Raw genomic sequence first — 10,844 nt, forward strand, 5'->3', positions numbered from 1 at the left:
CAACGAAACCTCAGCATCGTTCTGTTTTACACCCCTCCCTCCTCCTCCTCCTCCTCCTTCTTCTTCTTCTTCTTCTTCTTCTTCTCCTTCTTCTTCTCTCCATTGGACCTACTCTTCACCTCTTCTCCGCGGACCTAAACATCCTCCTCTTCCTCCTCCCCTCCCTGGTCCGGTCCAGGTTTCAGAGGAAGAGGAGGACTGCTCTGTCTTACTGTGTTTGTCTGTTAAACTCTGAGATGGCCATTACTATTGTTATTATTATTATTATTATTATTATGACTATGATTATAATGATGAACTGTCATGTTGCTGCTGCTATATAAAAACCGGACCTTCTGCCATAGACCTGAAACCTCAACAAAGCCGGGCGTTAGCTAGCCGCAGTGCCCCGTGAGAAACGCGACCGACCAACCAACCTCCTGCGACCTCGACCGCAACGAAGCAAAAACACAACACAAAGACTCACAGGAAGACGGACTCAGTGACGTCATCCGCTCACACGTCTCTTCTCTCTCTATGACTGGTTGGTTGGTTTCTTTGTTTTTGCTTCATAGGGCTTGATTCATGTCGTGTTTTGTGACTCTCTAACTGTGAATTATTTCAACCTCGTTTCTTTCGATTTCCTCCGTGTTTTCATCCACTGGAGGGACGATTCACCATCGTACTCGATATCAGGCCAACAAGTACACACTGAAAGCACTCGAGTGTTGAATACTGTTCTTTTATAATTTGATCTTTTCTTTTTTTTTTAGTTAATTCAGAAGTAAAGAAAAGAGGTGGCACTAAATTACTGCAGATAATTTTAAGATCGTCACGTTTTCTTTTAGCCGCGTTGATGAGTGAAGTTTTGTTGTCTTGCCCAGCAAGTAAAAAATAGATTTTTACAAAATTTGTTGCTTTCTTGCCGAGAGTAAGATGAAGAGATTGACAACACTCTCATGTCTGTACGTTAGCTTAGCTTTTAAAAGCTAGCATGGCTCATCCAGCAGAGACTCCAGGAAGTTACTGCTCCTGGTCAAGAAATAGTCCAGTTCATAACACCTGTCAAACCATGACTTTTAATTCAGCCTCGACAGAGTGAGACGAGCTGTCTCTAGTCGTTATGCTGAGCTGAGCTATCGGCTGCTAGCTGCAGACATGAATCTGGACAGTCACCCTTATAAACAGCTTGGAGAAGGGCAGCCTCCACTTTGTAGGTGATTGGAAAAAACCATCTGTCCATCACCGTCCAGCACAGGCTAACATCAACCAATCAGATCAACTGTAGGAGAGCGCTACCAGCAGCAGAGACCGATGAAAGAAGAGTGAAACCTCTTTTTCTTTCAGGGAAATAAACTCTCCTGTTCTGACAGGACTGATAGCAGCTATGCTATCAGCATTGTTGTTCTCTAACAAACAGATGCTTCTCTCGCTGGTCGTCGCATCCAAACCAAACCTGTAGCTGCCACCAGCTCCTCAAAGGACGCTGTTTGGCTCAACACCATAGCTGCAATCCAGCTGCCTCGCGTGGTTTCCAGACCTGAGCCTCTCGGCGAGAAATCAAAAACCTCATCTCTGAAACTGTCCTTCAAGGGACTCTAGTTGTTATCACCTCTACTTATTTTTGTTTCTCGGTACAGTTGCTAAAAAAAAACAAAAAAAGCCAAATTGTCCTGATGGAGTCGTTACCTGCTGGGATCGGTTTGGCCACATGACTCATCCTCATGCTCGTAGCTGGTGGTTGACTCTCTCCACTCACCACTCGTAGTGCAGAAGTGAACAAAGCGTGACTTCTGACCCCCCCGAGCCGTTGCTCTGTGTCCTGTGCTTCTACTGTAGCTCCTCCTCAGTTCGACCGTCGTGTCGCCGTGATTTGCTCCCTTTTTTTTTGCACACTGAGCGAAGCAGCAGTAATCTGTGATTTGAGGGGGGGGGGGAGGCTCTCACTCTCTGTGTATGCATGTTTCCCAGGAGGGACCCCCCCCCCCCATAACTTGCACTGCTGAGGTGAGGGGAGAGGCGTGGTGGGGATGTTTTTTTGCAATGCAGTTGATAATCAGAGCATCGACTGGTCTTTGTGTCAGTGACGGTCAGACGGTAAAAACCTTGTGAACGCCATCCGTTAACCTCCATCTAAACTCTCACTGATTTACATTCCTGTGCAATGTCAGAATCACAGCATTGTGTTCAAATTCTCTTGAAAAATGTAAATGGTTTAGTTTACGGCAGATTAGACGTAGAACTGTAAGCGTTTGTTTTGTTTTGGAAGCTCTGTTGAAAGTGTGCTGATCACTGATGACACGAGAGAAATATGCAAAAAAAAAGAAAGAAAATGACCCAGCGAGGAGAGACGGACGGGAGGACGGCGTCCGGAGTCGGACATGTCGGGAAAAACTAAGAAATGTTCTTTGAATTTTAATTTTGATTTATCTAAAAGTGACGATTTGATTTATCAGCGCTTTGAAATGGAGGAAAAATCTACTAAATCTTGTGAAACCCACAGAGGTACAATCATTTCCTCCTCTAACTTCTCCCTAATTTTAGCGTTTGGATTAAATATTGAACATTTTCATTTTATTTGAGCGCGGTTCGATTTCCCATCGTTAACCCCGACGTGAGACTTTTGTTAAGGACACCAGCGTCCCGTCCTTCTGTCCTCCTGTTCGATTCCTCACTGTGCTCTCAGATAACTGCCAATGTCTTTTGGTTGAGTCTGCCTGGTTTTCAGTGTCGGGGGGAGATTCGGCACCTTTGGGACGAGATGTGCTCAGTCGAGTTTCTTAAAAAAGGTTTTGTTTGTTTGATCCACACTGTGCTCCGTCTGAGGGACCTGAGTCACAAACACCCAGTTAATGGGAACAGATTTCATTATCGAGTATCAGTCGAGGCTCCCTGCTGAGTCGTAGCGGCACAAAGCCTGCTGTGATATTAGTCTGTTTAATGTTGTTCCACATTTGAGGGCAGTGTTGTTTCCCAGAGCCTCCGAAAACAGTAGATAAGTCTGATTAAGACTGACAGTGGTGGAGCTGCGAGCTCCGTCAGCAGGTGATGTGACGCTGGTCCCTCAGGTCAAAGCAGGATCCAGTTTTCTTTTTCAATTTCAGTTGATTTCAGGAAGAATTTATAAGCCAACATCCCGACCCAGATGGATTCAGTCGCAACTAAATGAGACGGACGTTCATTTTACCTCGAAAAAAAACTTGAACCTTCAAAATGTTGTGTTTTTTTTTAAGAAATGAAGGAAATGAAAACCACACAGTTTTTCTAAATGAAATGATGAATGAGTTTATTTATCACGTGCACGTGAAGGATGACATCAAGATTTCAAATCAAAAAGAAATGGAATGGTGCCGCGAATACAACTCAAACCCTTCAGTCGTTGTTAGATAGTCAGTTTTATTATATCTGAGTTTCTTAAACTAAAATGAGTCTAAAAGCTGTTTGGATGTTGCTCACGCAGGGTTTAATGAGGTTTGATCAGCAGTAATAAGTAGTTTTATTCACTTCACTCCTGGCTTTGAAAAGTCAGAGCAGTTTCAGATGCTTTGTAAGCGGTGAAGAGGCTCTTACCTCCTCCTCCTCCTCCTCCTCCTCCTCCTCCTCGTCCTCCTTTCAGTTTGGTACTACTACTACTGCTTCTTTGCATCTGGGAGTTTTTCTAGGATTATCTCGTCACAGCGAACACGACTGAACCACTGAGATCGTCCCAAAAGTACAAAAAGGAAACAAAGTGCCCGAGTTAAATTCTCGTATTTAATTCTTGAGTATTCAAAGTGATAATCAGTCAGTCGTCGGTGGGTGGCATCGACTTTTCGGACCGTCTCGTTGGTTCCCGAGTGTGTCTCCTTGTCGACCTCAGAAAAAGACGCTCTACGAGTGTTTTTGATCCCAGGTCAGTTTACTTCAAAGCCAGAACAGAACAGAACAGAACAGAACAGAACAGAACAGAACAGCACCACACATAAGAAAAACACCAACAGCTGTATAAAAGAAAAAAAATAGGCAAATGACAATCTTTAGTTAGGTGTGATTTGCTCACTGTTTCCATTCCTTCTGTCTGTTGTGTACAGTGACACAGACCGGGAGAGTAATCTGAGTGTTTTAACTGTAATCAGAGCGTTCGTCCTCCTCCTCCTCCTCTTCCTCTTCCTCCTCCTCCTCCTCCTCCTGTCGTTAACGTCTCCACCGGCTGAGCAAACAGCCGACACATTTCTATCTGATTTCTATTTTTCAGTATTACACGATTATGATTATTATCAATGTTCTGATTGCTCTTAATATTATTTTATAGATATATTTTGTAGTGCGAGTGAAGTGGTTCTTTTTTTGGGAAAAACAACAAAAAACAGATATTTTATACAATTATTCCAGCAGCCTCTGCTGCACAGCGGACCCGACCGGCACCACACAAACATTTATCAGCTGTTAAAATCATGATGAAGACACGTTGACCTTTTGACTGTCCAATAACTGAACTCCTCGCTGAGTGTAATCCTCCATACGCAGGACGCGTCTCCTCTTGAAACTGAAGCCTCTTTTTAAAGGTTATGTTTGCACATCACAGTCTCGCTGTAAGATTATGATCCGGCATTGATCCGCTGTAAAAAGGATTAAATCTTTTGAGGCTTGAAGAAGAAGCTTTGAGAAAAAGGTCGCAGCGTCTTTCTGACCTCTCGGACTTCAGAGGAACAGACGACGTTACTACAGACGACAGAACAGAGACTCTGGTATGTTCAGAGGAGTGAAAGAGTAAATGTAAAACCTTTCTGACTATAGCACTAAATTAAAGGTCCAAGTCGTAAAAAAAAGAAGAAGAAAGAGCTGTGAGCGCCTCACGTGCTGTGATTTATAGCTCCTGTAAAACCTGCAGACTACAAACTGAGAGAGTTACGTTGTTTTGCCCAGAAGTCTCAGTGTTTTGTGTTTTGTTAGAGATTTAAAGGAAGAAAAGTATCTTTAAGATAATTTAATCCAACTCCGAGAAGCCAATTTGTTTAAAAAGGAGAATAAAATTGATCCCAAACTACGGCGAACATCTTTTTCACATTATATTTATTAATTTTACTGTTTTATTTTGTTGTTGTTTTTCTTCTCACATTTCCTGGAAGATAATTTGATGAAAAATACATTTTACCTTGATTTTATTTTAATCTAATTTAGACATTTAAAGAGGTAAAACGTAAAAACAGATTTTGGAGAATATGAAGCTACAGTTAGCTTAGCTTAGCTTAAAGACTGAATGGAAACAGCTAGCCTGGCTCTGCGTAAACGAAACAACATCCATCCAACAGAACCTCAGTCATCTCACCGTCTGTCTGGCAGCTGCAGCGCTGACTGTGAGAGTGCAGGAGTTATTGATCGTGCTGCTGGTGGACAGACTGATCATTTCAGATCACATATCATTGTGGAGCTCTGAGTTATTAAATCCGTCAGAAAAAAAGTAGCTTCAGGGAAACTTCTGGATTCAAAACCCGAAGCCATCAGACGAGCTGTGGTGCCGGTCGGGTTCCCCTGAAAACGATCACACGCTTCTAGAACCAGTCTGGTCGGATATAAAGCTCAACACACACAAACAACAAAAAAAATGAAAGGACAAAAAAGTTAATACGTTTTTTTATTTTTCTACAGATACTACTGTCAAATCAAAAAATGGCCTCCTTAGCCGGTTACTGTTTTTTTATTTCTCTTCCTTTCGGTGGTGCTTTAGATTCTTTCACTCTTCGTTTTTTAGAGATTTTTTGATTCTTCTCTCTCTCTGTCTTCACCTGACTTTGTATCGGACTCTTGATTGTCTTGATTTCCTCCGCCGGGGCTTTGTACCTACAGTGATACCAATGTGAAACCTGTATTCTCCTCATGATTTGACTCAGTGGAAGTGTGATGTTTACATGTACAGATTTTTCGCGATTCTTTCTGGTTTGTTTTTTTAGTTCTGTTTCGCCGTTTCGTCTCCTCTCATCTCTTCTGTCCTCCTCCCTCCCTCTCTCTCTTTTCTCCCCCCTCATCCCCTGTTTTGACCTCATCTGACTCCTTCCTCACACACTGAAGGGAAATGGGACTGCGTCTAAACACAATTATCGCCATTTCACACATAAAGCCTATCGCATGACGGGGACGCGTTTTAAAACTTCGGTCGGTCACTTTTCTTCACCAAACAGCTGCTTTTTGTTTCGTTTTTATCTGTGCGTCCTTTCAGAAAAAGCCTTGTTAGCATTTAGTTAGCATTGAAATGCTAAAAGTGCACCTGTGTTACATTGAGGAATGCTAACAGCTAGCTCCTCGGTGGCAGAAAATGTTTAATGTTTGGTGAAGAGACGTGACGCGGCTGAAATTGAAAAGCGAAGCGTCCCCGGACCAAACCGATTGTTTGGGAGGGGCTGTGTGTGTTTGCCTCTGGGGGGGTGGGGGGGTGCCCTGACCTTTGACCTCTCGGCTAACTCCACAGCACACAAAATCACAGTGGGGCCACATTGACCCTCCGCTGGTGTGACCAGAATCCGGTGGAGATGATTCCTCAGTGAATGATAAGCCATTACAGACCCAGTGTGTCGGGTCTCTTAGTCTATTAGTATATTTAGCAAAACTTTAAACTGCAGATGACAAAACTCAACCTCAGGAAGAAAAAAGGACATCACTTTTGTAAAAACACGTCTAACTGAAGGCCCATTTCCCTCTCTCTTTGATACCATATAAATTATATCAAAAATTCTTTTTATATTTATTGTGTTTATTATTATATATAACAGTGAATACCTTTTTTTTCCAGTACCTGTGGCTGAATATTTTGATTCTTTAGAAAAAGTGTTGATAATATATGTGAAGCAACTAAAAACGATCGAGGACAAAAAAAAAAAAAAAAAAAAGAAGTTAAAAAAAGAAATCTAGGGTTATTTTTTATTTTCTGTTTGTCGACTCCGTCGGAGCGGTACGGGCGTGTTTGTTTAGCCAAACAACGAGAACATATCACTCTGGTCCATGACGAAGAAACCAATGATCGAAAAACTGAGCTTTCTTTTGTGTGATGTCACTGCTAAGGCTGAAATGTTTCTGGACTTTGAAAAAAAAAATTGTGACCATTTTAGTTTTGTTTTTTTGTTTTCTCCCGAGCTGTACGTCACAAAGCTAAATATACTAATAAAACGGTGTGCTATCTATCAAACTGAGTGACGGCGTCTTCTTCTTCTTCTGGTGTTTTCAACTAAAGCTGCACTGTACGGAGTCACAGGAGGGACATTTCATTTATGTATATAGTATATATGTTATTCCTCTTTATGTTTCCACATTTTTATTTACTTTATTCTTTTATTTATTTCTCTTTATATTACCTTGGCCAAGGAGTTTGTGTTTTTACCTGTGTCCGTTTGTTGGTTTGTCAGCAGGATTACACAAAAACTACTGAACACGTTCCCACAAAACTTGGATGGAGGAAGAGTCTCAGCCCAGAATAGACCCAGTTCACTTTTGGTGGCGGACGGATCCAGACTTTTTTTTCTCCTCACTTTCTTTAACATTGCAAGACGGATGTTGTTCTGCATTTTCACATTTATTTGATTTCTCAGGGAGAAATGGATCTTGATGAAAAGAACCAGGTGTATTTTGAGTGTCTGGTTTCATGTCCGCCCACTTCACTTTTAACCTCTCCTGATTGGCTATTTGGCTCCATCGCTGCTGTCAATACACCTGTCCGGAGCGGATTCTTGTTTTTTGGCCTCCGCTGGGTGGTGTGGAGTCCTTACTGCCACCTGTGACTTTTTATTTACATTATCATCATTTAAAGTCTTATTTAATTTGTAGCCTTTACAGAGTGATGTACTCATAATTTAGAGGGATAAATTAAAGCAACAGACCGTCATTAAAGAGAAAAAAGGGAAGATATCTTTAATTATGTAGATTTTCAAAGGGAGACTGGTTATTTTACAGCTAAAAGACAAAGCATTTGCTTCATTTCTGTTGGTTTCACAGTAAAAACCCGGGTGTTAAAAAGGTAAACTAAAGACAGTTACTGTTCGTGAAACCTCAAAATATGATGCATTATGAAGTGTAAACAAGTTATTTTCACAGAGAAGACACTTCACGTATGGTTTCATTTAAATAATTGTTTTTAGGTTCAAAAAGGGGAATTTATCCAAAATATAAAACACAAATTTGTGTGTCAAATATTAGTTTTTTCTTCTTGTTGCTCCTGCTAACACTTTATTTTAATGTCTTTGCAATGAAGCATTAGTAAATAGGTGATGAGGCCCTCATAAGATGCTTATTAACATTGATAAGATTATGTAAGTGTTTTTGTCGTTAGATTTTAAGACGTTAAAAGCCCATATAATACATTTGTTAACCATTTAAAGGCACGTTAATAAAGACTTATGAATGTCGTAGGTTAAAGAAGCATTACAAACATATTTACTTACTTTAATTAACTTACCTGTTGTCATTGTTGAACCTTCACTTAGCTTTGTTGTTGCTTGATTATTCCTAATTATTAAAGGACACTAAGGGCCTCATTACTAATAATATCAAGTGTTACCTCTAACTTTATATGATGAGTTCAAACCAGCTCCGTCTCCAACATCGCTGCATCAGTGTTAATCATCTAATAATGTCACATAGAGTCAGATTTCAGACACAGGAGACATTTTACTGCAGTATCGATTTAATCGGTAAATCCGGCTTCTTTTGCTCCGCCTGATGAGCTTTTAACTTTGTGAACTGAGAGCGAACAACGAGACTTTCCTCATTAGACTTCTCTGATGTAACTGTAGCTTAAACAGCCGACGTGTTCACCGAGAACTTAAAGCTTCTGTTCCAGCTGAAAGATTAAGATTAGAGCTCCAACATGAAAAAATCTTTCATGTTGGATTTGAAGCCGTTTTAAAACGTTCCCGCTCTGATCAAACGGATCGCCGTGACCTTGGCTTTGTGATCCAGCTGCCCCCGAGGTGGTAACGACTAACCTGCCTGCACTTAAAGGATCCTTCTTCATTTTTATAATATTAATATTGTCAACAAAGTCCATGAAAAGACCAAAATAGACAATTTGTTAGTCCGTCTCTCAACACGTTCTGACCTCCTGTCTGTGGCTCTCAGCTCAAAACCTAATGAAGATGACCATCAGCTCACAAATATAAAGTTTTCAAACTAAAAAAGGCTCCACAAACAGCAAATAGAGCATTTGATGGGGACTATTTTCAGCAGCGGATTAATCCACATTTAGTGGTGGAGTCAAATTCAAATAAATCTGGGATCTTTGGGCTTCTGGAGACTTTGGATTACACCAGACGAGACTGTAAAATGATGACATATCGCGGGAGTTGTGACGCTCACAATGTATCCACTGTGTTATTGTAATGACACGGTTTGGCCATTATCCCCGGGGGCTTGGCATGCACCTTCCTGAAGTGGGTGCACGAGCTCTACCACGCACCGAGGATGTAAATAACGACTTTTCAAATCAATTTGGAGTCTCAGGTCTTCTAGAAATGTCAGACGAGCTGCATGGAGCCATTTTTATCAGTTTTTCTAACAAGTCTCCAGCTACTTCAGGTGTTTAGGGAAATGCTGCAACCCTGTTTCGCTGTGAAGCTCCAGAAATGTTCACCTGACTTTCCATCAGCATGGAGGGGAGGAGATGATGACCAACTTTTCTTTTTAGGGGTGAACTGTTCCTTTAAGATGCAACCACAGCTTTAAGAAGTAAATCTCCACTTTCATGAGTTTCACTGGTGCGTCATCAGTAAGTGTTCAGTTCCTCCTGCAGCTCCTGCTGTAGTTTACCTGCAGTAACGATGCAGAACTGATGCAGAACTGATGCAGGACCAGAAGCACAAAGGAGAGTTACAAAAGCTGCAGTCATTAAACTCCACAGTCTAAAAATAAATACCCAGAGGAGATGAGATTAAAATAACCTCAGACTCATTTAGTTTTATTGATCCTGGTCACACAAACCTTGATAGCAATGTTTCATTTACATTCTTTATTATTCTGCAGGTGAAACTGTGAAAATGTCCAATCTGATGTCCTCAAATGTTTTGTCTTGTCTGACCAACAGTCCAGAATCTAATTATGTTCAATTCAAAAACATAAAACAGAGAGAAAAGGATTTAATCATCATATTTCAGAGGCTGGAACCAGAAAATGTTTGGAAATTTGACTTGGAAAAAAAGGACATTATATGATTGTTAGTTGACTCTCACATCAGGAGGTCGAGGGGTCGGTGGTGGTGTTGTTACAAGCCAACAAGGCTGCCAAACGGTCGACCACAGTTTGAGTCTGTCGTGAGATTTTCAACCATTTTTACAGCGATGAACCCGGTCGGTGTGTTTCAAGGAGATCTGGGAACATTTCCATCCCCGATCGTGGCGACCAAAACAGGTATTTTAAGCCAAACCTTGATGTGAATGTGTGATGTGAATATTTTCTGGTTTCTTTCCTCCTCTGTGACAGTAAACTCAATATATTTGAGTTGTGGACATCTTCTTGGGCTTTGGGAGGAATTGATCGACATTTTTCACCATTTTCTGACATTTTATGGACCAAAGAAGTCCTCAACAGTCCAAAGTGCAATAAAAGTTAGTTTCAGCCTGATTTCTTTCTCACATGATGAGATCAACTTCAAGATTTAAAGTGTAGATGTGACGAGTGAAGCTGTTTCTGCTGAAATTGATCATAAATCATAAAATAGTCATGAAAGATTAAGACAACACGTCAGGGCAGGTGAAGCGTTTTCATGACGTCACACAGAAACATGATAGAGGTGACTATCAGAAGTGTTTAGTCAACACACGCTCGTTTACTCAACCAAAATGACCTTAAGGGAAATTTGGCTTGAGAGAGGAAACACACACACACGCTCATTATTATTCAAACAA

The sequence above is a fragment of the Pagrus pagrus genome (assembly GCF_965226575.1).
Source record: "Pagrus pagrus genome assembly, chromosome: 11".
NCBI classification, from domain to species: domain Eukaryota; kingdom Metazoa; phylum Chordata; class Actinopteri; order Spariformes; family Sparidae; genus Pagrus; species Pagrus pagrus.